General features: G+C 59.6%; 1 protein-coding gene across 1 annotated transcript in view; it reads left to right on the forward strand.

The window, feature by feature from the left end:
- The first annotated feature begins 2210 nt into the window (after window positions 1–2210).
- Window positions 2211–23946, forward strand: part of TMEM121 (transmembrane protein 121) — a 50702-nt gene continuing 28966 nt past the window's right edge. Inside the window, exon 1 of the mRNA XM_075937086.1 lies at window positions 2211–2396. The gene's annotated coding sequence lies outside the window, so the exon portion shown is untranslated. The remainder of the gene's footprint in view (window positions 2397–23946) is intronic.

Below are 23946 nucleotides of genomic sequence, written 5' to 3' on the forward strand. Positions count from 1 at the left end.
GCCATTTTTAAATGTCCGCTAGTGCGGACTCCATGCTGCACGGCTACACGCGGCACGAACTAGGTAGTTCGGACTAGGCTTCCTATTCCGAACTACCGTTACTCCTCGTGAAATAAGGAGTAACGGTAGTTCGGAATAGGCTTCCTAGTCTGAACTACCTAGTCCGTGCCGCATGTAGCTGCGTGGCACGGAGTCCGCACTAGTGGACATTTAAAAATGGCGGCGCCCGGCTTTATGCAAATGAAGCCCGGGAAATTCAAATCCTGGGCTTCATTTGCAACTCCGGTTGCCTACATTACCACCCTAGTTCGAACTAGGGGCTAGTGTAGACAGACCCTTGGAGATTAGGGAGGGTGGGAAGCACTGGAATGGGTCCCCCGGGGGCGCCAAGTGCAGGCTGGGATGGCTCAGGGCTGGTCCTGCTTCAAGCAGGGGGTTGGATCGATGAGCTCCCAGAGCCAAGCTCAAACCATGCTTTCAGGCCTCCCGGCTTGGAGCACTTGCGCTGCTGCCTGTAACGACGTGCGAGGGCATTTCCCCCAGGGTACAACTGCCGAAACGTCTTTCCTGGGTTTTAGACTGGCTGCCCTCACGGCCCAGCTCCCGCCTGGCCCCCTGCACTGCTGCCTCGGATACAGCGGCAGCGCAGTGTGGCAGGGGCTCCTCGGGAGGGGGGCCAGAGCGCACTGGCTGCCGGCTCCCCCCCCGGGACTACAGAACAGTGGGGTAACCGACAATTCGTGAGGTTAATCGCTATTCAATTAACTGAGATTTAACGTCCCTCGTCACAGCGTACGAGTCAATCCGGCCGGGGGTGCGGGAGAAAACTCGAAGTGTAACGTGGAAAAGCCCCTGGATGCGAGACAGACCCACATAGTGACCATGTCATCCCCCCGCCGACCCCCTGCCCAATGCCACTGCCTGCTGGGGCTGTTACGTGGGCGAACCGGGACGGGGCGCTGTGCACCCCAGAGGGCAGGAAGGGGGCACTCCCCCTGCACAGGGGTTTGACGCCAGCCCCCCTGCATGGCAGTAGCATGGGCCTCTGAATGGGGCTGTGGGTTAGCAGGAGCCGTAGGAGAGAGGTGACCAGTTCGGACCATCCAGCAGGCCCAGGGTACCAGCTGCTAGCCGAGGATCCAGCGACACGGGAGCGAGGGGAGTGGGCCGAGAGAGGCTGTTTCCTGTGCCAGGGGATGCCTTGCCTGCCCCCCTCCTGCTCGGCTGGATGCCGGGGCCTCCAGGAACACTGAGCTCCCTTGATTCCCTCTGCAGAAAAGGCAACAAAAGCTCTCTGTCTAAAGCAAGGGTGGCCCAGAGCATCTTCCTGGACCGTGGGCCCCCTCGCCGCCCTGGGCAAGGAACCACGAGGGACTCAGCGCCAGCAGCAGCCGCGTGGTCCCCAAAGGAGCTGCTGGGGGGAAGCGTAGGAACTGCCCCCCTCCCACTCACAGGGCCTGGGGCGGGAACCGAGCCTGCCAGTTCTCTGCTGCCACCCCAGCAGTGCTAGGCCAGGCCTGGGAGCAGCGGTGTCCCCTGCGCTGTTCCCCGGGGACCCCGAGTGCCCCTGCCTGGCAGGTTCTCCCCACCAGGGAGCAGTCCCAGGGCATCAGACTGGCTCCGGGGGGGGGGAGGTGCCGTGGGATGTTGACGGGTCTAGTCGGGAGCCTGTTCCCAGCCGCTGGCGCCAGTGAACCATTCCCCTGGCTGCAGGGCGCTTCGACTTTTCCACAGGGGCACAAGCTCCCCCCTCCCTCCACCGGCAGCTCCCCGCGCTCGCCCGCTTCCCTGTGCGCGCATCCCCTCGAGCAAGGCAGTGTCTGGAGGGAGCCCCACCCCCGGGCCAGGGGTACCCGGCTCTGGCCTAGGGCGCGGCTCACCGCAAGGCCAAGCGGCCCGCTGGGGGCAGGGGCCTTCTTCCCACTTCACCCCCCCCCCACGGGCACGTGGCTCGGGGCCAGCCCTGCCCGCCCCACGCCTGGCAGCGGCCGCAGCTCCGGACCCCGCGCCCCCGCCCCAAGTGCGCGTGACCCCCCCCCCCCCGTTCTGCGGGGGCACCGGCGGGGCGGGAGGCGAGGAATGAAACGGGGGGGCGCCCCCTTCCCCCGCCCTGTGCGAGCGGCAGCGCCCCCCCCGTGCGCCCCCTTCCCCCGCCCTGTGCGAGCGGCAGCGCCCCCCCCCGTGCGCCCCCGCCCCGGCAGCGGCGGCTCCGCGCTCCGCGTGCGCCCTGCCCAGGCTGCGGGACGCGGCGATGCCGGCCCCGCGCTGCGGCCAATCGGAGCGAGCGAGCGGGGCGCGGGCAGCGCCTGGGGAGCCGCTCGGCTCCGGCCCGGGAGGCGCCAGCGCGGGGCTGCCGGGAGCGAGGCGCAGCGCCCGGGGCGGCTCGGCCCCGCCAGGTAGGAGACGCGGGGCTGGCGCGGGGCAGAGCCGGGCTCCTCCGGCGCAGGCTGGGGCGCCGCTGCCGAGCCGGGCTCCTCCGGCGCAGGCTGGGGCGCCGCTGCCGAGCCGGGCCGGGGGCGGGGGGCAGCGAGCGCCGGGAAGGGGGGGTCCCCCACCGTGTGCGCGGCGGCTCGGGGCAGCCGGGCTTTCCCTGCGTGTGCGGGTCCGCGTCAGCCCCTCGGCTCGGGGAGAGCCGGAGCCCGGGCCGGCTTCAGCCTCCTCCCCCGGGCACAGGCGAGGCGGCGCCAGGCCCCGGCACCGGGCACCGAGCACGGCCAGTGCCGAGCTCCGGCTCCCGCGGCCAGTGCAAGCCGGTGGCCCCGGACCGCTCTCCGCCTCCCCAGCAACTTGCTGCAGCCGGCGGCCTCCCTGCGAGAGGCGCTGGAGTCCCGCCTGAGCCCTCAGAGGGCAGAACTCCGGGCTCTCCGCAGGAGCCTGCTCCCCAAGGCTTGTGTGCTGGCCGGGGGAGAGGCGGGGTCCGCTCGCTTGCTCCCTTTCCCCCGGAGGCAAGCCCCAGGTAACGGCCCCTGTCCGGGAGGGGCAGATGGCTAGAGCGCCCAGGCAGGGGCGGAATCAAGGCAAAACGCTGCCCCTTCTGTCGGCTGCCGGGGAGCCCTCGGACCAGCCTCCCACGCAACAGGCTCCTGCAGGCCCAGCTGGCGCTCAGCACGGGGGCGTGGGGAGCTGCGTGGGGGGGTGCAGATGGGAAGGCAGCTCTCAAAGCTGAGTGCCTGGCTGCTGGCAGCAGGCAGAGGCTCGCAGCTGCTCTGCCCGGCACTGGCTGGGCACGGTTCCCTTGCACAGACCTGGCTGAGATATTTCTGGCAGCTCGTTAATCAGAATTGTGCAGTGAGCTGTCTCTGCAGCGCTCCAGGCCGCTCAGGAATGGCTGCTTGGCTCAGCTGTTCCTGGGACCCTCCTGTGGTCGGCCGGCTTGGAGGGTTCTCCTCCATGTATTGACTCAGGGTTTCAGCCAGGCTTCCTGGAGCCAGGTCCTCGCTTTCCCAGACAGGTGTGGGCAGGGCGACCCCGCTGAGGGGCAGTTCTCCGGGCCGGGTTAGCCACGGGCCATGCGCCCTGCTGCTGCCAGCTGTGGGGAGCCAACATTGCCCGGTGGCCTTTGTCCTGGCAGCATGGCCCTTGGTGGTGTGGTGCAGACAAGGGGCCATTGGTTTTCTATACAGCTGCTCGGCCATAGGGGAGGAGGGAGGCCCTGCCCATACTCTCAGGGTTAGGAGGGTGTCACCACAGGGGCCACATTAAACCCACTTGCTTAATCACCCATTAGACATCCTCCCCCGTCCCGCGCGCAGAGGGGCCGTTCCCAAAGCCACGCCAGGGCCAAAGGCAGCAGGTGTCCCGCGGAGACGGGGCCGAAGGCCGCGGGTGTCCCGCGGAGACGGGGCCGAAGGCCGCGGGTGTCCCGCGGAGACGGGGCCGAAGGCCGCGGGTGTCCCGCGGAGACGGGGCCGAAGGCCGCGGGTGTCCCGCGGAGACGGGGCCGAAGGCCGCGGGTGTCCCGCGGAGACGGGGCCGAAGGCCGCGGGTGTCCCGCGGAGACGGGGCCGAAGGCCGCGGGTGTCCCGCGGAGACGGGGCAGGGCGACGCGTGTTTGTACCGCACCTGGGCCAGAGAGATCCGGGCGCGGGGGTTCCTGCCTTGCAGATACTGACTAACAAGGGCAGAATTTCCGCCCCTGGTTGCAGGGGTCGGGCTGCCTCTGACCAGGTGGGGTTCTGCCCACGAACGCTTGGGCCCAAGTCAGTGTGAGGCTCCCCGCTGGTTAGGTGATTAGCGCAGCGGGGCCCAAAGAACATTCCGTGTATTTGGTGCTGCGAGAGCAGGGGCCACGTGTAACCGCCGGGGACGGGGCGGGGGCTTTGCCTTTCCGGAGCACAGTGACATTCCCGCTTGCTCTCTGCTCCCACAGCCCCCTGTCCTGACTCGGATTGAGTGGGGAAGCTGGCTGAAGGCCACGTGGATTCAGGATTTCTCTCGGGGCTCGGGAGAAAGATCAGCCCAGCCAGCAGCATTTGTCTCTGGCTCCAAGTGCAGCCTTTCCCAGACCCGGAAGGGGTTCTGATCTGTGTTCTCTGTGAGCGGCGCGCTTGGGCGGCCGCCCAGGAGAGCTTCCAGTGCCGCCCAGCTGGTTAGCAGAGCGCCCACAGCCGACAGCCTGGGTTTCTATTGCTGGTGCACATCTGCCCATGCCTGGGTACGTAGAACAAAACTTATTCTGCACATAAGTGACAGACGTTCGAGGGAGCATTGGGAGCTGGAGGGGATGGTGCAGCCACATGCACAGGGACGCGCAGAACCTGGGACTCCGCTCAGGAGCAGCCTGCAATGTCCAGATGCTTGTGTCTCCAGGCCTGCTCCATTCGCCCGGGGATTCCAGAACCCGCCACTGCCGTTGCGCATTGGTGCAGGGCAGGTCTCTGGCTTGCATCCTGCCGGAGGCCTGGGCAATCGCAGGGGTGCCCTGTGGCCTGGGAATGAACGCAGGTCCCGTGGGGCCCATCTTGCCTCACAGAGACGGGGTCAAGCAACAGGCCAGGCTCTTCCCACAGCAGAAGGTGGAGGAGGGGTTGGGCCCCGTGCACTCTTCTGTCCATCTCTAGAGGGGTCTCCTCTGCCCTCCCACCAGAGGCGGCAGGCGCGTGGGGTCTGAGGGTCCATCCACTTTCCCCTTCTATGATGTGACGACGGCTCTCACGCAGCTCTGCCCACGGCGCCTGCTGGCCGCGTGGCTGGCACAGCCTGGCGAGGCCCTGCCCCCGGGCGCCAGAGCCGCAGGAGGGAGAATGGAAGTACCCCGAGAAACTCGCAGGGCACGGCCCCCCCACCTGAGCCTCTGGGGCAGGGGAAACCTGGGGAGCGCAAACACTGACGCCAGCCAGGCCCCCGCGATTGAGCTAGGTGGAACTGAACGTGAAGTGGGCTTCTTGGCCCCGTTGGGGATGCCCCAGGCGTCAGCGGGGTCGTGTGTTCTCTTCCTGCTCTCCTGGCCCCGCGCCCCACCCATCGGCCAGGCTGTGCAGTGCAGCCGCGTTAGTATTCCTGCGGGCTGCCGCTGTGCTATTTATGTGGGAGCAGCGCCGCGCTGTAATCACGGCCTGCAGGCTGCTCCCGAGCACCGGGCTCCCTTCTCCGTCTCCGCAGGCCGGCGGCTCGAGGCACCAGGGGACTCCCCTGAGGCTCTAGAGCAGGCTCCAGAGTCCCCTGGCTCTGGGTGTCCGTGGCTGACGTGGGGGATGAGATGGACCAGGGAGAGAAGCTGGGATCCCCTCGAGCAGGACGCGTGGGGCTGCCACCAGGGAACCGTCTGCACCCCGCGGGGAGGCCGCCCAAGCGGAGTGGGGAAATCCTTCCTGCACAGGCTGGGCCGAGGCCCCAGGCACAGTCCTGCTCCACCTCCCGGAGGAAGCTGCTTTCTCAGCTCTGATCTGCATGAGAATGGTGCAGGTGGGGAGCAGTCGGGGATTGCTGGCTCCATTCCCAGGGCTGATGAAGCCCTGAAGTGTGTGAACGGGGGGGCAATGGGACCCTGCGGGTCTCGGCCATTGCCTCTGGCCTGCGCGACAGGGTCCCGCCAGTGCCACTCCAGTCGGCTCCCTCGGTGCAGCTCCTGCTGGCTGGGAGGCAGCCCAGCAAACCCCGCGGTGTGCGATGCAATCCCAGCGCCGCGGGGAAGGGAACCGGGTTTTGAACCCAAATCCCAGCAGAAAAAGAGGCTGATGCATGTAACCCCAGTGCTCTAGGTCATCTCCCTGGGCTTCCTAGAGCTCCCCCTTCCCGTGCTGCCTTGATCTCTCTCGCCTGAGCTCTGCACCAAGCAGCACCCTGTACAGCATCCCATGTGCGTGTGTTTATAGGGGCAGCTCTCAGCACTTCTGCAGGCTGGATCAGTCTCTGCTTTCCTGCTCCTTTCCAGGGGCTTGGACGAGCCATTTCTGGCACCACACAGCTCAGGAGATCCCACGCCAGGCTCTCGATCTCTCGGCTTCGCTGGCGCCAGGGCTGAGGGCTGCTGGCATTGTTCTGGGCACACTGGCCTGGCGAAGTCCAGCGGAAGTGAAGCCTCGTGTGCTTCCTTGCTGTGCCTTCCCGATTGCCCGCCATGGCTTTGATCGTTCGCCGGGGGGACAGGAAATATGGATCTCTCCCGAGGCCCTAGGAGGCACTTTTGGCAATTTAATCTCCATGGAGCAAAGCTGCTGTGAGTGGTTCCCAGTGGCAGGAAACAACCCAGAGCCGAGGAGGAAAAGTGTTCAGATTTATGAAGCTGAGATGAGTCTAGTTGGGTTTATCTGTCCCTTCTCTTTTTCCCTGCCATCCAGTCTAATTAGCCAAGATATTTGTGTCTCCCAAGAAGCCAGTTTTCTCCTCCTTCCTGGCCCTGCTGCAAAGCAAGAGTTCTCAGGCTTCCGCCCCCCGCAGCCGTTTCGTGGCAGGGTGCCAAGTCGGAGATCCCTGAGGCTTTGGGGAGGAATGGGAAAGGAAGCTGTTAAACCTGGACGCAGTCAGAGGCAAGGCCTTTGTAGGTGGGAGGGGAGTGTCTGTGGGGAGCCGCTCCGCCCTGTCGCCCGACCCGGGAGTGTCCGCGGGGAGGTCACTCCGCCCTGTCGCCCGACCCAGGAGTGTCCGCGGGGAGGTCGCTCCGCCCTGTTGGCTGACCCGGGAGTGTCCGCGGGGAGGTCGCTCCGCCCTGTCGCCCGACCCGGGAGTGTCCGCGGGGAGGTCGCTCCGCCCTGTCGCCCGACCCGGGAGTGTCCGCGGGGAGGTCGCTCCGCCCTGTCGCCCGACCCGGAAGTGTCCGCGGGGAGGTCGCTCCGCCCTGTCGCCCGACCCGGGAGTGTCCGCGGGGAGGTCGCTCCGCCCTGTCGCCCGACCCGGGAGTGTCCGCGGGGAGGTCGCTCCGCCCTGTCGTCCGACCCGGGAGTGTCCGCGGGGAGGTCGCTCCGCCCTGTCGGCCGACCCGGGAGTGTCCGCGGGGAGGTCGCTCCGCCCTGTCGCCCGACCCGGGAGTGTCCGCGGGGAGGTCGCTCCGCCCTGTCGTCCGACCCGGGAGTGTCCGCGGGGAGGTCGCTCCGCCCTGTCGCCCGACCCGGGAGTGTCCGCGGGGAGGTCGCTCCGCCCTGTCGCCCGACCCGGGAGTGTCCGCGGGGAGGTCGCTCCGCCCTGTCGCCCGACCCGGCAGTGTCCGCGGGGAGGTCGCTCCGCCCTGTCGCCCGACGCGGCAGTGTCCGCGGGGAGGTCGCTCCGCCCTGTCGCCCGACCCGGGAGTGTCCGCGGGGAGGTCGCTCCGCCCTGTCGCCCGACGCGGCAGTGTCCGCGGGGAGGTCGCTCCGCCCTGTCGCCCGACCCGGGAGTGTCCGCGGGGAGGTCGCTCCGCCCTGTCGCCCGACCCGGCAGTGTCCGCGGGGAGGTCGCTCCGCCCTGTCGGCCGACCCGGGAGTGTCCGCGGGGAGGTCGCTCCGCCCTGTCGCCCGACCCGGGAGTGTCCGCGGGGAGGTCGCTCCGCCCTGTCGCCCGACCCGGGAGTGTCCGCGGGGAGGTCGCTCCGCCCTGTCGGCCGACCCGGCAGTGTCCGCGGGGAGGTCGCTCCGCCCTGTCGGCCGACCCGGCAGTGTCCGCGGGGAGGTCGCTCCGCCCTGTTGCCCGACCCGGGAGTGTCCGCGGGGAGGTCGCTCCGCCCTGTCGCCCGACCCGGCAGTGTCCGCGGGGAGGTCGCTCCGCCCTGTCGGCCGACCCGGGAGTGTCCGCGGGGAGGTCGCTCCGCCCTGTCGCCCGACCCGGGAGTGTCCGCGGGGAGGTCGCTCCGCCCTGTCGTCCGACCCGGGAGTGTCCGCAGGGAGGTCGCTCCGCCCTGTCGCCCGACCCGGGAGTGTCCGCGGGGAGGTCGCTCCGCCCTGTCGCCCGACCCGGGAGTGTCCGCGGGGAGGTCGCTCCGCCCTGTCGCCCGACCCGGCAGTGTCCGCGGGGAGGTCGCTCCGCCCTGTCGCCCGACGCGGCAGTGTCCGCGGGGAGGTCGCTCCGCCCTGTCGCCCGACCCGGGAGTGTCCGCGGGGAGGTCGCTCCGCCCTGTCGCCCGACGCGGCAGTGTCCGCGGGGAGGTCGCTCCGCCCTGTCGCCCGACCCGGGAGTGTCCGCGGGGAGGTCGCTCCGCCCTGTCGCCCGACCCGGCAGTGTCCGCGGGGAGGTCGCTCCGCCCTGTCGGCCGACCCGGGAGTGTCCGCGGGGAGGTCGCTCCGCCCTGTCGCCCGACCCGGGAGTGTCCGCGGGGAGGTCGCTCCGCCCTGTCGCCCGACCCGGGAGTGTCCGCAGGGAGGTCGCTCCGCCCTGTCGGCCGACCCGGCAGTGTCCGCGGGGAGGTCGCTCCGCCCTGTCGGCCGACCCGGCAGTGTCCGCGGGGAGGTCGCTCCGCCCTGTTGCCCGACCCGGGAGTGTCCGCGGGGAGGTCGCTCCGCCCTGTCGCCCGACCCGGCAGTGTCCGCGGGGAGGTCGCTCCGCCCTGTCGCCCGACCCGGGAGTGTCCGCAGGGAGGTCGCTCCGCCCTGTCGCCCGACCCGGCAGTGTCCGCGGGGAGGTCGCTCCGCCCTGTAGGCCGAGCGTTCCTGGGGGCCCGGGGGTGGGCCAGGCCTGGTCACACTCCGCAGGACAGTTTGGTAATTCTGGCAGGCCGACTGCTCGGCCTGAGAGGTGGGTTTGTGGGGCCACCTACTCGCCCGTTGTTATCCCCGTGGGCCCTGCCTCGTGGCTTTGGCCGGGCACCACGTGCGCCTCTGGGGGCAGCCTAGAAACCTGGGCTCGGCACTGGCCGCTGCTGTGTGGCTGGCCGGGTGCTGCTCCTGCGCCCTGCTCCGGCCGCGGAGTCCCCCACGCCTGCTGCGGCGCCGCGCTGGGCCGAGTGCAGGGATCAGCGGACGCCCCTCAGGGAGCTGGCTGTGGCTGAAGCCGAGTGCATGCTGCTAGCACCCTCTCTGAGGGGCCCCTTATCCCTCCCCGCAGTTGGCTGGAGCATGGGGGCAAAGCCGTGGCCCGGCCTGTGCCTCAAGGTGCCATGTGCCCCGGGGTAGGTGCTGTGGATGGAGCAGCCTGTGTCCTTCCGGGAATGCAGGGGCTGAAGCTCGGTAGCTCCCGGGAGGGCAGTTCTGGCTACTCCCCCCCCACCCCACGAGGGCAGGCGGAACCCGGCTGTGTGGCCCAAGAGCCGTGCCGTGTCCCTGGGCTTGCCCAGCAGTGTGGCCGCCTCCCGTGGCTGGGGGACAGCAAAGCGTGTCTGTTCAACCATGCACGTGCAGAGCGGATCGGCCCCTCACTCCTCCCGCTCCCCAGCTTGATCCCCAGCACAGAAGATGCTTTGGGCAGGGAGCTGGTTGTTATCTAGGCAGCGCTGGGCAGCAATGTCCCCTCTAATTTTTTTCCGTCCGTGTGTGGAATACATTTTGTGTGCACCAAGGCATGAGTGAATGTGCACCACCCGTAGAGACAAAGCCTATTGCGGGCGCCCTGCCGGGCAGCCCTGGAATCTCTCTGGAGCAGGCCGCACACACGCCCAGCTTGCAGGGAGCCCTGTTGTGCAGCCTTGTGATTCTTACCCCTCTCCCCGGCCATGACAGTGACCTGCCCAGCGGCCGGCCTGGGGGTTTCCGCTGCAGAGCGTGAGAAATGGAGGCCACGTCTTGCTGGGTAGCAGACCAAGGAAGGAGGAGCACAGGCGCGAATCCGAGCACAGGGATTTCCGTTTTCAGATAGCCGTGCAGCACTTAAGGAAATCGGTCACACTCCCGCCTGCCTGATCAGTCGCTGTGCAGGGAGTGATCTGAGTGAGGGACACCCAGACAGGCGTCCACGAGAGTGGTTACACCGTCCCGGCTGAGCGAGGGGCCGAGGGCGTTCCACTGCTGCAGCTCGGGGTGGCCGGAGCGCCACATCGCGGTGTGGAGGGCCACGAGTACTCACAACATTGGGGGTTGGGTTGCAGGAGGGGGTGAGGGCTCCATCTGGGGGTGCGGGCTCGGCGGCTGAGCCAGAAACGAGGGTTCAGGAGGGTGCTCTGGGCTGGGATCAAAGGGTTCAGAGGGCAGGAGGGGGTTCTCAGCTGGGGCAGGGGATTGGGGAACTTAGGGGTGAGGGCTTTGGCTGGAGGAGCAGGCTCTGAAGTCAGGCTGGGGGTGAAGGGTTTGGGGTGCTGGAGTGGGCTCCAGGCAGGACAGAGGGGTCTCGGGGCAGGAGGAAGATTAGGGTTTGGGCAGGGGGTTGGAGCGCTGGGGGATGAGGCTCCAGCTGGGGGTGCAGACTCTGGAATGGGAGTTGGGGTCCTGGAGGGGATCAGGGCTGGCTGGGGGAGTTCAGGGGTGCAGGATCCGGGTGGGGCTTACCGATGCAGCTTCTGGAATCAGTGACCTGACCCCACTCCGGCTCTCAGATGGAGGCAGGGCAGGCGTCTCTGCACACTGCCCCATCCGTAGGGCCACAGCTCCCATTGGCTGCAGTTCCCAACCAATGAGAGTGGCAGAGCCGGTGCTGGGGGGGAGGGACAGCCTGGCTGCCCCTGTTCCCGGGAGCCGCGCAGAGCCGCTGCATGCGTGGAGACGGGCAGGGCAAGCCCCGGCTGGAGCAGGCGAGGTCCCGACCCCGCTCTCGGGTGGAAGGTTGAGGTCAGATTAGAAGGGCCAGTGGGCGGGATGTGGCTTGTGGCTGCCGTTTGCCCACCCCGGCCAGAGATGCTGGAGAGGAGTTAATTCCTCCTTCAAAGGAGGGCGCTCGAGAGCACCCCGCCCCGGCAGACGCCTGCACCAGCGCGGTGAGTGCCCTGGGCGGGTTTGGGCGCAGGCGCTCCCACTCTCAGGCGCTGGAGACAGGCCTCGGCCGCTAGCTACCCTTTGCCTTAAATGTGAGGCAATAACGGCTCTACCGCTCCGCCGTTTGGGATGCAGTGCAGAAGCGGCCAGCTGGCTCGTGGCTCTAGGCTTTTCATTCTTGTTTTGCACGAGTGTGTGTATTGGTTCAAATCCCAGTTGAGTTCTCAAACATTCCACATTTGCGTGTCAGCTTTCATCAGATAATTGTGTCTCCTTTAATTCCCGGTGTCTGGCACCAGAGGAGATCAGAGCAGAGTCCAGCTCGCTGGTGTGGCAAGTTCATTGGTTCTGTGGATACTGGGACTCGCCATTTCAGCTCTGGGTGGCAGTGTTCGGATAAGAGCGAGCCGGCCTGGCCATACTCAGATGTAGCCGCTTTCCTCAGCATTTGTTCTGATAACATTATTCATCAGCTTGTATGTGACTTTATTCTGGCCCTTGCATTGTGCAGGAACTGTTCATGTAAAGCCCTGTACCTGGCATTTCCAAGCTAAACTTCAAGCAAATTTGACTTGTGTCACTTGGCACATGTGTGTTCTCTGACAGGCTGAGCAAGACTTGTGGCATTCGATTTCCTGGTGGAATGCCCACGATCACATGTTTGAAATGATCAGTCATTGGACATGCTGTAATAAAATTCAGTTTTAGCAACATTTCTGCCACACAAGCCAGGTGCTTACACATCTGGTGAACGCAAATATGAAAGGTCAGTAACTATCACTGAAGTGGATTTATTTTGAAATTTGAACATAGAATAATAGCTAAGCAAATACAGCAAAGTCCTTTGTTAGCCTAACGTAGCATGTTTCCCTTGCACTATATTTAAGGAAATAAATGTGCCATGTGTAGTAACTTTGACCCAAATTTTCAAATTGCCTAAGTGACTTAGGAGCCTGGCTTATTGTCATTCGTTGAGATGTAGCCTTCTGTATGCCTATGGGTACATCTTCGAAATGGCCGAAGGGCCAGATTTGTAAAGGTATTTCGGTATTCAGGCTGACACCTAGGATTCTTTACAGTGCGTAGCAATTAAGTCCCATTAAATCATCTCTATCGATATGTTCAAACCACTGTTGTTTATACCAGCGTATCTCCCCCATGTGGACACTCCGACGCCAGACTCAGAGCAGCTTTTTCACAGTTTAGCTTCAATGGCTGTGGAAGCGACCTATGCAAAACCATACAGGGGCTGGACTTGATGACCTTCTGAGGTCTCTTCCAGCTCTGTGGTTCTATGAAAAGGGCTTTTCTGCCCGAATTGGAGCATCTGCACAGAGAGGTACCCACCTGCGGTGCTGTAAAATCACACTCTGCCTTATACCCGAGTAACTTCTCCCATGTACATAAGCCCTTAGTGCCTGAGCCCCTTTTGGAAATGGAACGTAGGCTCCGAAGTCACTTTTGTGCTTGTGAAAACGCTCTAAATCTGTGATTTAACTTAAGAGCTGCCTTACTGGGTCAGACAACGGTCCATCCTGCTCAGTATCCAGTCGCCCCCAGTGGCCTTTACCAAAGCTTCGGAATGGAGCAGGGCAATTTTGAAAAGATTCATCCCTGTCTTCCCCTCCCAGGGTCTGCCATTGAGGTGCAGGGTGGCTCTGAGCAGGGGGCTACATCCCTGGGCATCTTGGCTAGTAGCCGTCGATGGACCTGTCCTCCCCCAGCTCACCTAATTCTTTTTCTGATTCAGCTGCAGAGTCCGTGGAGGCCAGACACAGCCTCTGTCAGCTGGGCAGCTCTGCACTTGCAGGAATGGGGGGCAGTGGCACGTACCCTGTGTGCCCCGGGCCTCACCTCACCATTCTTCAGGGGCGTGCTTCAGCAAACCCATCCAGCTGTACACAGCTCAGATGGCTTTGTCGTAGGTCTCTGCTCTCCAAGCAGGCCTTTCTAAAGTCCATCTGATGGGCCTAACTTGGGGTTAGTGGTTTGTGATGCAAATCCCAATCTCTGGCAAAGTGCAGCCCGTTAGCACTAACGACTTCATCTGGAATTCTGTGTCTGGAGTGGATTCCCTCCCTGCTGGCCATCACTGGCTGGCTGAGTTCTGGGCAGTATGCGTGTTTCTGGCTACAGAGAATAGTAACTGGGACTTTTAACTAACCCTCCGATTGCCAGGTACATCTGTCCATGCTGACCTTCTCAAAAGGCCTTTGTAGAACTGGGCCAGGGCTCAGCGGCTCTGCTGTTGGCATGGCTTGTATCTCAGGCACGAAAAGCAGTGGCTACCACCGTACCCATGTGTGATTGATGTGTGGCCAATACAGAACCTCTCGTGCGCATCATTTGCACGACTCAATCCCTAACTGACCCTGCTGGACTTGCTGCAGTCATTGGACTAGGAGCCTTCACACTCTTGAAAATCACTCCCATCTATCACCGTCGGCTCATGCCTGCAATTCCAATAGTCTGTTACGCTTGGAAAGTAGCTGGTTATTTCTTCCGGCCACCCTTTAATGATCCCTTCTTCGAGGGTTCCCAACGATTCGTCTTTCTCCGTTTCATCTCTTATTTGTGTCAGTTTCCCGTTAGCTGTGGGAATTGGCTTTCCAATCAAATCTGCGTAGGCGTAGGCGCACATCTCTGTTCCCGCCCTCTTCTCTGGTTTGGTGGGAGCTGCTGCCCTGGAAAGGGCACCTGCGCTGAGCACGAATTTACCAAGTGTGGAGGTTACAGCCAAATCATACGGTGGCAGCTTATCCTCATTCTTCCAATCCACAGTCTGACAAGTGTGAGGGGCAGCCCTGCTAGTCTGTTTTAGCAAAAACAACCGGGCGTCCTACGACACTGTAAAACAGGGGTGGCCAACCTGTGGCTCCAGAGCCACGTGCGGCTCTTCAGAAGTTAGATGCGGCTCCTTGCACAGGTACCAAATCCAGGCCTGGAGCTACAGGTGCCAATTATCCCCTGGGCCAGAGGGTGCTCCTTGTTCAACCCCCAGCTCTGCCTTAGGCCCTTTCCCCCTAGGAGCCTGCCACTGAGCCTTTCACACCCATGCTTCCCCCTCCAGTGTGTCCCACGGAGAGAGCTGATCCCCGTGGGCGGGAGGGAACGGAGGAGGCGGCACTGACTGGTGGGGCTGCCTGTGGGCAGGCTGTGCTGAGAGGGGTCATGGGGAGATGAGCAGGGCTGGGGATGTAGAACTGTTGCTCTTGGGCAATGGGCATTGGTCGATTCTGGCTCCTTCCCAGGGTTAGCTTGGCCACCTCTGCTGTAAAGTCTAACACCTCTCGTGGGCTGGAGCCCGCTTCGTCAGGTGCACCAAGTGCAAACGTCAGTGTGGCCACGCTCCGCGCACACGCAGGGACGGGCGTGTGACGTTACTGTGCGGAGGACCAGTGCTAGCGGGGCCGATCCAGACAGGGCGGGCGGGGCACACGCCAAGGTGCGAATACCACCAGGGGGAAATGACTTGTGCATGGAGCCAGCCGTTCCTGGCGGCTATTCAGACCCAGTCGGAGGGCGTCAGGTTTGCGTTGGATTCCCAGCTCGGCCGTTTGGCGCTGCAGGCTGGTTTTGAGGTTATTTTACCCAAGAATGGCCATTTTCAAGTCTGCTACAGAGAGTCCAGGGAGACTGAAGTGCTCTCCTGGTTTTGAATGTTTCCCGTCTTGATGTCTGACCTGCATCCATTTATCCTTTGGCTCCGAGTCTGTCCGCTCTGGCCAGTGCCCATGGCAGAGGGGCATTGCTGGCACTTGATGGCATAGATCACTGTAGCGGATGTGCAGGTGGACGAGCCCCTAACGGGTGGTTGGGTGCGGTGACGGTGCACTGGAGTAGATATGCAGAAAGATTTGGCAGTAGGGCTTGTTGGCGGGATTTTGGCTTGTGGTCCATTCGCACTTTCGCTATCTGTGCATAAATCTACTGATCGAATCTCTCGCAGGCAAACAATGTTCCTAAACTCTCCTTCTCGGTCTGTGCGTGTTTGCTTCTGCCTCAGTCAGGGCTTTCAGTGCATGTGCCAGTGGTTGCCAACAACCCTCAAGCTGCTGTGAAATCACTACCGCACCCAGACTGCGATGCAGCTGCTGAAATGTTATTACCTTTCCCTGCTGCATAGAACATCGACACTGGTCCCTGTATCCGTTATGTCAAACCGTCCCAGGCCGCCTCCTGTGCTGGGCCTCACTGTCATTCCGTTTTATTCGCCACTTCGGTAGGTGGATTAGGTAGGACTTTTCCCAGGAGAATGAATCATTCCCAGGACCCAGTGGCTATCCATCTCCAAGGACATGGCATCATTTAATGGCTGAAATCTTCCTATTCCCAGGTTTTACACCCTCATTGCAAACAGCAGCCTCAACAAACGTCAGTTCTGTGACCCCCTAGAACACATTTGAGGTTTTCAGCTCTCACTGGATCCAAGCCTTCCAGAAGCCGACAGTCGTGCTCCTCTGTCACTTAACCCCCGAGAATGACGTCCTCCATTGAGGCGTTAACACCATTAATGGGCCATATGGTTTGTGCATACTTCCAGTGCGGAAGCTACGCCGAAGAGCAGCGTAAGACTCTCCATCTCCCCAATGGGGTATTAAATGTACATAACATTGAGTTTTCTTAAGTTAATTTTAGCTGTCAAAACCTAAGGATGCGTCCAATTTACTGAAATATTGAGCATTTGCAAACTGAGTTGTGGTCTTTTAGTGGGTAGTTTGAATTGTTCTGGTTTTATGGCCTTGTTGAGATCTCTGGGATTTAAGCATCTGCACAGATGGCCGTTACTTTTCTCCACAGTGACGAGAGACGTCACCCATTCTGTGAGCCCCTCAGTTATTTAATTTACTTGCATTGCTCTCATTGTCGCAGGCTCAGCTGGAGTTTATCATGGCATGGGGGGGGGGGTCGTTAGAGGGATTTGCTTGTTAATCCGGATGGTGTGTTCACCCTGTAAGTAACCCAGCTGGTCATGATACTCCTGGAAGAATGTTGTGTCGTCAGGGTATAGTGAGAGAACCCATTTTACCAGATGGAGTTTCTTGCATGCAGCCAGACCTAAAGTAGGTGTCACCTCCTTTGGCAGGACAATGCAAGGGAACCTGTATATGGCGTTTTCACGGTTGATGCTGGCAATCGCCTTCACTGGTATTTTTGTTCCAGTTATTCTTATGTTTGTTGGTCCCAGACTTTATTTTCAGTCTCTCATAATCTTGACCAGACAGATTATTAACCTGAGCTCCTGCGTCCAGTTTAATAAAAAAACCCATCATGCCTCTCAAAAGTGTCATTCCTTTTTGGTATGCAACGTTCCTCAAATTTAGTCAATATTATATTTAACTTCATGCTTTCACTTTCTTCAGGCTCAAAGTTGTTATAAATATCCAATGTTCCTTCACCCACCACCTGAAAAAGATTGATGATTCTACTTTAACATTTGTCTCTTCTGCCACTATTACTGCTAAATGCAATTTACATCTCTGTCTGAATTTTTTCCAGTTCTCTGCAGTATTGCCTGACAATTGCAGACTGGATGGAGGTTGCAACACATCCATTTTTGGCTTTTTCCCCAACCTTTCTTAGGCTAGACAAGCTACTATTATGCTCACTAAATACATGCAAAAGCCTCTGTCCCTGGTGCTGCCCTAGATTTTCTGGTGCCCCCCTTTGTGTCTGCTCTCCGTTGCAAACACAGGAGTTAACTTCAAAATGACAGCAGTTTCCTTCTCATTCAGCACTTCAAACACCACGTAATGATCTTGGGGTTCATTAAATAACAAGCCAATGAAAGAGAAAAGATATGAAAAATTAATTGGAAAATGGCCCACTTTGGAGCCTGCAAAATGGAAGCAGCTATGACATTTCTCAGGAAAACAATATTTCACTTTTCAACCTGCTCTCGTGGGTTTTCTCCCAGAGATGGGATCCCAATGAAACTGCAAATATGCAGTGCAAGAGATTGAGAGAAAATTTCTGGGGAGAGGGATTCAAATGGAATAAAGAGAAATCCCAGATAGCAATAGTACGTGTACACGTCGGGGACCGTGTTGAGGGAGAATGGTTGTGATGGAAATGTCAGGACGTAAATAGGAGTCACAGCAGCGGACAGGAATTATTCCAGTCTGCTGCAACAACTGTCCACAAGAAGAGCTCTGTGGCGCGTGAGCTTTTCTCTCTCACGCACAGACGCTGGTCTGATGAAGGATATAGCTGCATCGACCTTGTCTGTGCAGGACGCGAGGGCCGTGCAGCTACAGTAGCACTCCAGCGTAGCCGTGTGTTTCCAGAGGCTGGGAGTGGGGGACGGGGAGGGCTCACGGGACGATTCCCTGTTCGGTTCACTCCCTCTGGGCCACTGGCATTGGCAGACAGACCGGGCGAGATGAACCTTTGGTCTGACCCCGTCTGGCTGTTCTGAGGAGAGTTACTACAGAACAGTGCAAAACGGGTACCGGACCAGAGTCACAATCGTAGGGCGAGGCCCCGGCCCTAGAACCTGGCACCAGGCCCTCTCAGAGACCCAGGAGGCCCCAGCCACCATACAAATAAAACACGCCGCCACATGAAAACAGGGAGAAATCATGTGACCCTTTTTGCGTGTTGTGACGTAGTGGGGGTACTTGCTGGGCTGGGGTGACCCCTGCTGTCTGGAGCAAGACCCAGCAGGGAAAACCTCACTATGCAAAGGTGATGCCAAACCGGTTGAACCAGACACCCCCCATGGAGAGGAACAAAGGAAGGTGGAGGCTGCCCTGGCTGGGGGGCAGGGCTGGAGGAGAGTGAGTTGAGTTGCTGGCTGGGAGCATGGAGGAGACAGCCTAGGGAAAGGGGCTGGAGTTTAGAGGCCCGGTCTCCCCCATCTCAAGGGGGCCTGAGGCATCCTAGCCCAGCTCTGTGACCAGATTCCATCTGTGCTGTGCTGTATCCTGGAGAGGCAATAAACTTCCTCTATTCCACCGGCTGGTGCAGTCTGTTTGTGCCATCTTGGGGTGCAGGAGACGAGGGACCCCCAATCCGCCGTCACACGTGTAACGAATGCTTTTCTCGCCTTTTTCTGCACAGCTGCGCTAGTTAGTGAGGGGAGGTCTAGCTTTCCATCGACACGTGTCTAAACGTGAGGCCCAGGCCAAAAGGCCCCCTCCCCCTCTGATTGGCCACAGACCATGGGAAGGCCCGCCTCAAGGGGTCCAATAGGCAGCAGTTTCAAGGTTCCTGATTGGCTTCCCAGCCTGTATAAACCCCAGGGGCATTCTGGGAAGGATCCAGGTAGCCATGTAGGAGCTCTGTTGCTGCCAGGACTGCTCTTTGCTCCTGGGTTTGACCGGACCCTGTCTCAGGCTGATGCTCGGTATTGACCCTGGCCTAGAACCAGACTACAAACGCATCTGCCACTCCCAGCCTCAAGTGTGAGCAGCCCTTGACTGCCGTGTTAGGGTTCTGACAGGAGCTGTTAGGGAAAGCTCTTACCTGGTGTTGGATTAAAGCAAAGCAGCCCTACTGACCACGGCTGTCAGCAGCAGGTTGGCGTCCACTTTAATCTATGGGATTGCGCCCTAGCTGCTGTTGCTTCACGAGCAGTAACTGGAACTCTACAGCTATACCCAGCTCGACAGAGGAGGTTTTCTCAGGCTTGTGTGTAGGATTCGCTGGGCTGTTTCTGGTAAATAGCATGTGATACTGACCACAAATCATTGCAAATCAGTTTTAAAAACCTCTAACTGAATCAGCTCCCCGCAATATAAACATGCCTGTTGAGATGTCAGAGGTACCAGATTCATCTTGGAAATGGTCAAAATGCAGAACTTTAATTCTGAGGGAAAGTCTGGCATTTGGAAATGATAACAAGAAGTCAGTGTTCTGTGAAATGAAAATGCTGAAGGATTTTATTTTGGAATTATTGAAAGGACATTATTGATACGTCTTGTTTCAGCAAAGAGAAAGCCCTTCGTTTTGAATTTGATCATTCAACGTGTACATTCAACCGTACAGTTGTAACATTCAAAATTAAATTCTTCAATCTCACTGCAAAGAAGCACTTTGATACCTTTTGTCAACAACTGAGACGAGAGAGACATGTTCCCGTAGAATTATTTCCTAGGACCAGCATTTCCTAGCAGAAAACTGTTTGTGGAATCTCCATCACTGGAGATATTGAAGAGCAGCTTGGACAGACACCTGTCAGGGATGGTCTGGGCGGTGCTTGGTCCTGCCATGGGGGTTGGGGACTGGACTCAATGACTCTTGAGGTCCCTTCCAGCTCCGTGATTCTGTGATTCACTGGAAATTTTTCACCTTGCCCTAGTTTAACCAAAGAACTGTGCTGGGTAAGACTCTAATTATGGTAGACGCACCATTGAAGGTAAATCTGCCAGAAGCGGAGAGTCTCTTGGAACACAGTATAGACACCTAAGTGGGTAGGTTTATTGAAGTCAGTGGAGTGCTGACAGTTTGCACCCACTGGGCATCTGTGTATTGAGCTCAGAACATACAGTCGTTCGTGTAACACTGTGTCGTCGTCAGGCTACCAAAGCAATATCCTTCCAAAGCAATAATACCCGGGTGATGGCCCGCAGCTGGAGTACGGGGCTGCCAGTGCCAGTGAGGAGTCAATGCCATTTAACATGCAGGAAGGGGCGCTGGGCGGGGATTAGACACAAGGGAAGCTGGCAACAACTTTTGCTGGGTGGAATGAAGGCAAATGGGCCCAATTCATACCTGGTGGAACTCCACTGAAGTCAGTGCAGTTGCACATAAGAGTGGCCGCACTGGGTCAGACCAAAGGTCCATCTAGCCTAGTAGCCTGTCTGCCAACAGTGGCCAGCACCAGGTGCCCCAGAGAGGGTGGACCGAAGACAATGATCAAGCGATTTGTCTCCTGCCATCCCTCTCCAGCCTCTGATGAGCAGAGGACAGTGACACCACTTCTATCCCCTGGCTAATAGTCTTTTATGGACCTAACCTCCAGGAAATTATCTAGCTTCTCTTTAAACTCTGTTTTAGTCCTAGCCTTCACAGCCTCCTCTGGCAAGGAGTTCCACAGGTTAACTACACGCTGTGTGAAGAAGAACTTTCTTTTATTAGTTCTAAACCTGCTACCCATTAATTTCATTTGGTGTCCTCTAGTTCTTCTATTTAGGGAACTAATAAATAACTTTTCTTTATCCGCCCTCTCCACACCACTCATGATTTTATAGACCTCTATCGTATCCCCCCTCAGTCTCCTCTTTTCTAAACTGAAAAGTCCCAGTCGCTTTAACCTCTCCTCATATGGGACCCGTTCCAAACCCCTAATCATTTTAGTTGCCCTTTTCTGAACCCTTTCCAAGGCCAAAATATCTTTTCTGAGGTGAGGAGACCCATCTGCACCAGTGATGAATGTGGGCCACTGATTGCTGATGCAAGTTGGGAAGGTTCCCTGTGGGCAGAGCAACCTAAAGCACCGTGACACGCCAAGAACATGCTTGGCCGCCTGCAGCAGCGGGCTGGTCTCTGAAAGCCAGGGCTACTTGGCTGCAGCTGGCTTGAGTTCGCATTGCCTGAGGTGGAGGCTACTTCCTAATGGCCTAGTAGAAGCAGGGGCCTGTCAGGTGAAATCCCCCTTTGCGTGCCGTGGAATTCCTGAGCCGGCGGCAGTCTCCCACCAGGGATTCCGTGTTTGAAGCTTGCGTAACACGTTGGGTTTCTCTGGCCACATGACACAGAATCCCTGTCCCCAGAACGTCTGCAAGCGAGTGACTGCCGTCGTAGGAGTTCTGGGTTCCCTGGTACGCAGTGCAGCAGAGTCCTTAATGGATTTCCACAGTGAGGGACGTTAAATGTTTCCTTTGAAATCTCCCCCTCCCCCCGGCAACCCTTACCAGGATGCTTTGCTGTCCGTTTGCATGTTGCCTGTGTGGCGTTTCCCTGGGTGTCCTAGTGGATTGTAGATGTTCCCCTGGGTGCCAGACCCCACTCTGAGGCCCTCCTACACACAGCTCGAGCAATGTAGCCCTGCATAGGTGCACGGGGGGAAGGGTTGTTCTCCACTGCCACTCAAGACTGCTGTAGAAAAACAACCCCCGTGCATCCATTGGGGTGTAGCGTTGTGACTGTGGATCTGTGTTCTTCCTGCCAGCCCACCGTAATTATGGCCCTCCATGCCTATCCAGACACAGCTGGTGCCGCCTGCTTTTGATGGTTCATGGGGGATGTCTGGGATTCCTGACTTTTAACCCAAACCACATGGCCCCATTTGGCTGGGACTCTCAAGATGACAAGGACAAGATGTGGCAGACGTGATCTTTAGAAGAGCAAACACAAACACCAAATTCCATCTGGAAGCTGCTTCCGGCCTTCTCTTTTATGCTGTCTTGCATATGTCATTTCTCTGCAACCCATCACTGGGCAATTCATTGTCAGCCAGATGCCATGCTTAATTGGGCTAGTCTGTAAAAAATGGAGTGTATAAGTAAATCAAGAAGAGAGGGGCCCATGGGGGGCCGGCATGTAGCATACAGGCAGTCCCCGGGTTACGTACAAGATAGGGACTATAGGTTTGTTCTTAAGTTGAATTTGTACGTAACTCGGAACTGGCTCCAGATTCAGCCGCTGCTGCTGAAACTGACCAGGGGCTGACTACAGGAAGCCCGAGGCAGAGTTGCTCTGCCCCCAGCTTCCTGGAATCAGCCTGATCAGTTTCAACAGCGGCTGAATCTGGAGCCTGGGACAGAACAGCTGGGGCGCTGCCGGGTAGGTCCTCCCAGGACCAACCCGGCAGCACCCAGGCTGCTCTACCCCAGGCGTCCACAACAAAAGCCTGGTCTGCTGGGGGGGGGGGCACACTAGCTGCGCCCCCTCACCCCCAGCAGACATGGGAGACCCAGAGCAAAGCCGCAGAGGCAGCGGGAGCACAGCAGGGAGACAGGAGCAAAGCCGCAGAGGCGGGGGACCCCGCCGCCTGTGTGGCTTTGCTCTGGGGCAAAGGAGCAAAGCCGCACGGGCAGCGGGGTCCCCCGCCTATGTGGCTTTGCTCGGGTCTCCCTGCTGTGCTGGGGAGTCCCCCCCAGCACACCAGGGAGACCCGGAGCAGCTTTTCTCGCCCCGGAGGACGCGATGGCGGGACCGCTGCACTCTGGGCAGTTCCGCCGCCCGTGAGCTCCAGGGCGAGAAAAGCCCCGTTCGTAAGTGCGGATCCGATGTAAGTCGGGTCCGCGTAAGTCGGGGACTGCCTGTATTTGTTTAATTTCTCACATCGGTGTGGTGGGTTTCTCCGTAGTAGACACAAAGGCTGCCAGTGGGAGCTGTGAAGAAACGCCACGTCTGAGTTAAAAAATAAAACCTGTCTGAAATAAACAGGGATTGAAAACCTCCCCTGGGGCTTTAGCAGAGCAATTCAGCACCCTTCCAGGAGCACAGAGAAATCCTCTGCCGAGCTCTGTAGGGTGCGTAGCTAGTGCTATGATGCATGCAATAGGCAGTGAGTCTACTGAACACGTTTCAAATGGAGACCTTTCCTCCCTCCAGGATCATTCCCCCAGGCCCATCAGTGAATGCTCGTGTGGCATCGTGTTCTCATGGCAGACCTGCGTGCAAGGCTTTCTGAGCTGGGATTTCCCCAGGAGACCCAACAATATGGACCAGTCCGGGTGTTCCCGTGCAGGGGCAGAGGGGGCCGTGGGATGAACACTCTTGGAGAAGTGTAGCCAGACAGCCGTGAAAAGCTGGATGGCAGAATCGGCCCATCTCAGGGATGCTGAGTGGGTCAGAATCTCCCATGCTGGGAATTCTAACAGCAGCTTCTCTTCCGATGAGCCTCCGCCTCAGCTGAGCGCATCCCTCTCGATTCCAGCCTAGCGTTCCCAGCCTCGGTTATCTGCTCCGGCCGCCACATGTCAGAGTCACCATATAACTACAGTGCAAGGGGAAGGACATCACAGCTGCACTCTAGACGGTGCTGGGTCCTGCTGTGAGGGTGGCGACGAGACTCAATGGCCTCTTGAGGCCCCGTCCAGTTCTAGGGTTCTGTGGCTCTGTCTGGTTGTGCACCCCGACTGTGAGTGCTGGCTCCAGGGAGGGCGTGGGTTGAAGTCGATGGCTCTGCTGTACACAAGTGAGTGTCAGTGTGTGCACCCCCACACCTAGCGCGCCCCGTGCTCTGGCTCGGGCAGCTGGGATTCATGCGTTTCGCTCTCCTGGGTCGGTCCCGGCTAAGCTGGCTAGAGCAGGACGCTCCCGATGTTGGTGTGAGCCTGCCACGATCCTGCCCCTTTATCCTGGAGAACAGAGGGGAGCAGCTGACGCCAGGAGCATGAAATCTGAGAGGAGAGTGACTGCAGGTGGGAGAGAGCCGTCCCGCCAATGGAAGGGAAATGGGGACGCGCAGAGCGGACGGGGCGGGAAGCAACCTGAGCCGGGCAGGAAGGGAGGCCTGTGTAGTGCGCTGGGAGAGCAGCACTTGTATTAAAATCACCTTTCTGTTGGCTCTCGTTTCTGGAGAGAAGCGAAGTCGCTGGGACTCTCCAGTGGACCGTTGCTGGCTGACGGTGACGTGCACTCACCAAACGTGCTTGGTTAAAACAAGGAAACTTTCTCTGAGGGAAGCCCAAGATGCACATTGTCCTTTGGCTCAGGACAGTCGTTTCACTGGGGTTTGCTGTCCCAGTCACGGCTGGGAGACGAGCAAAGGGAGGAGGTTTTCTTCTCGAGACGCTTGGGAGTGTTC

Source organism: Pelodiscus sinensis, chromosome 9, assembly GCF_049634645.1.
Source record: "Pelodiscus sinensis isolate JC-2024 chromosome 9, ASM4963464v1, whole genome shotgun sequence".
Lineage (NCBI taxonomy): Eukaryota > Metazoa > Chordata > Testudines > Trionychidae > Pelodiscus > Pelodiscus sinensis.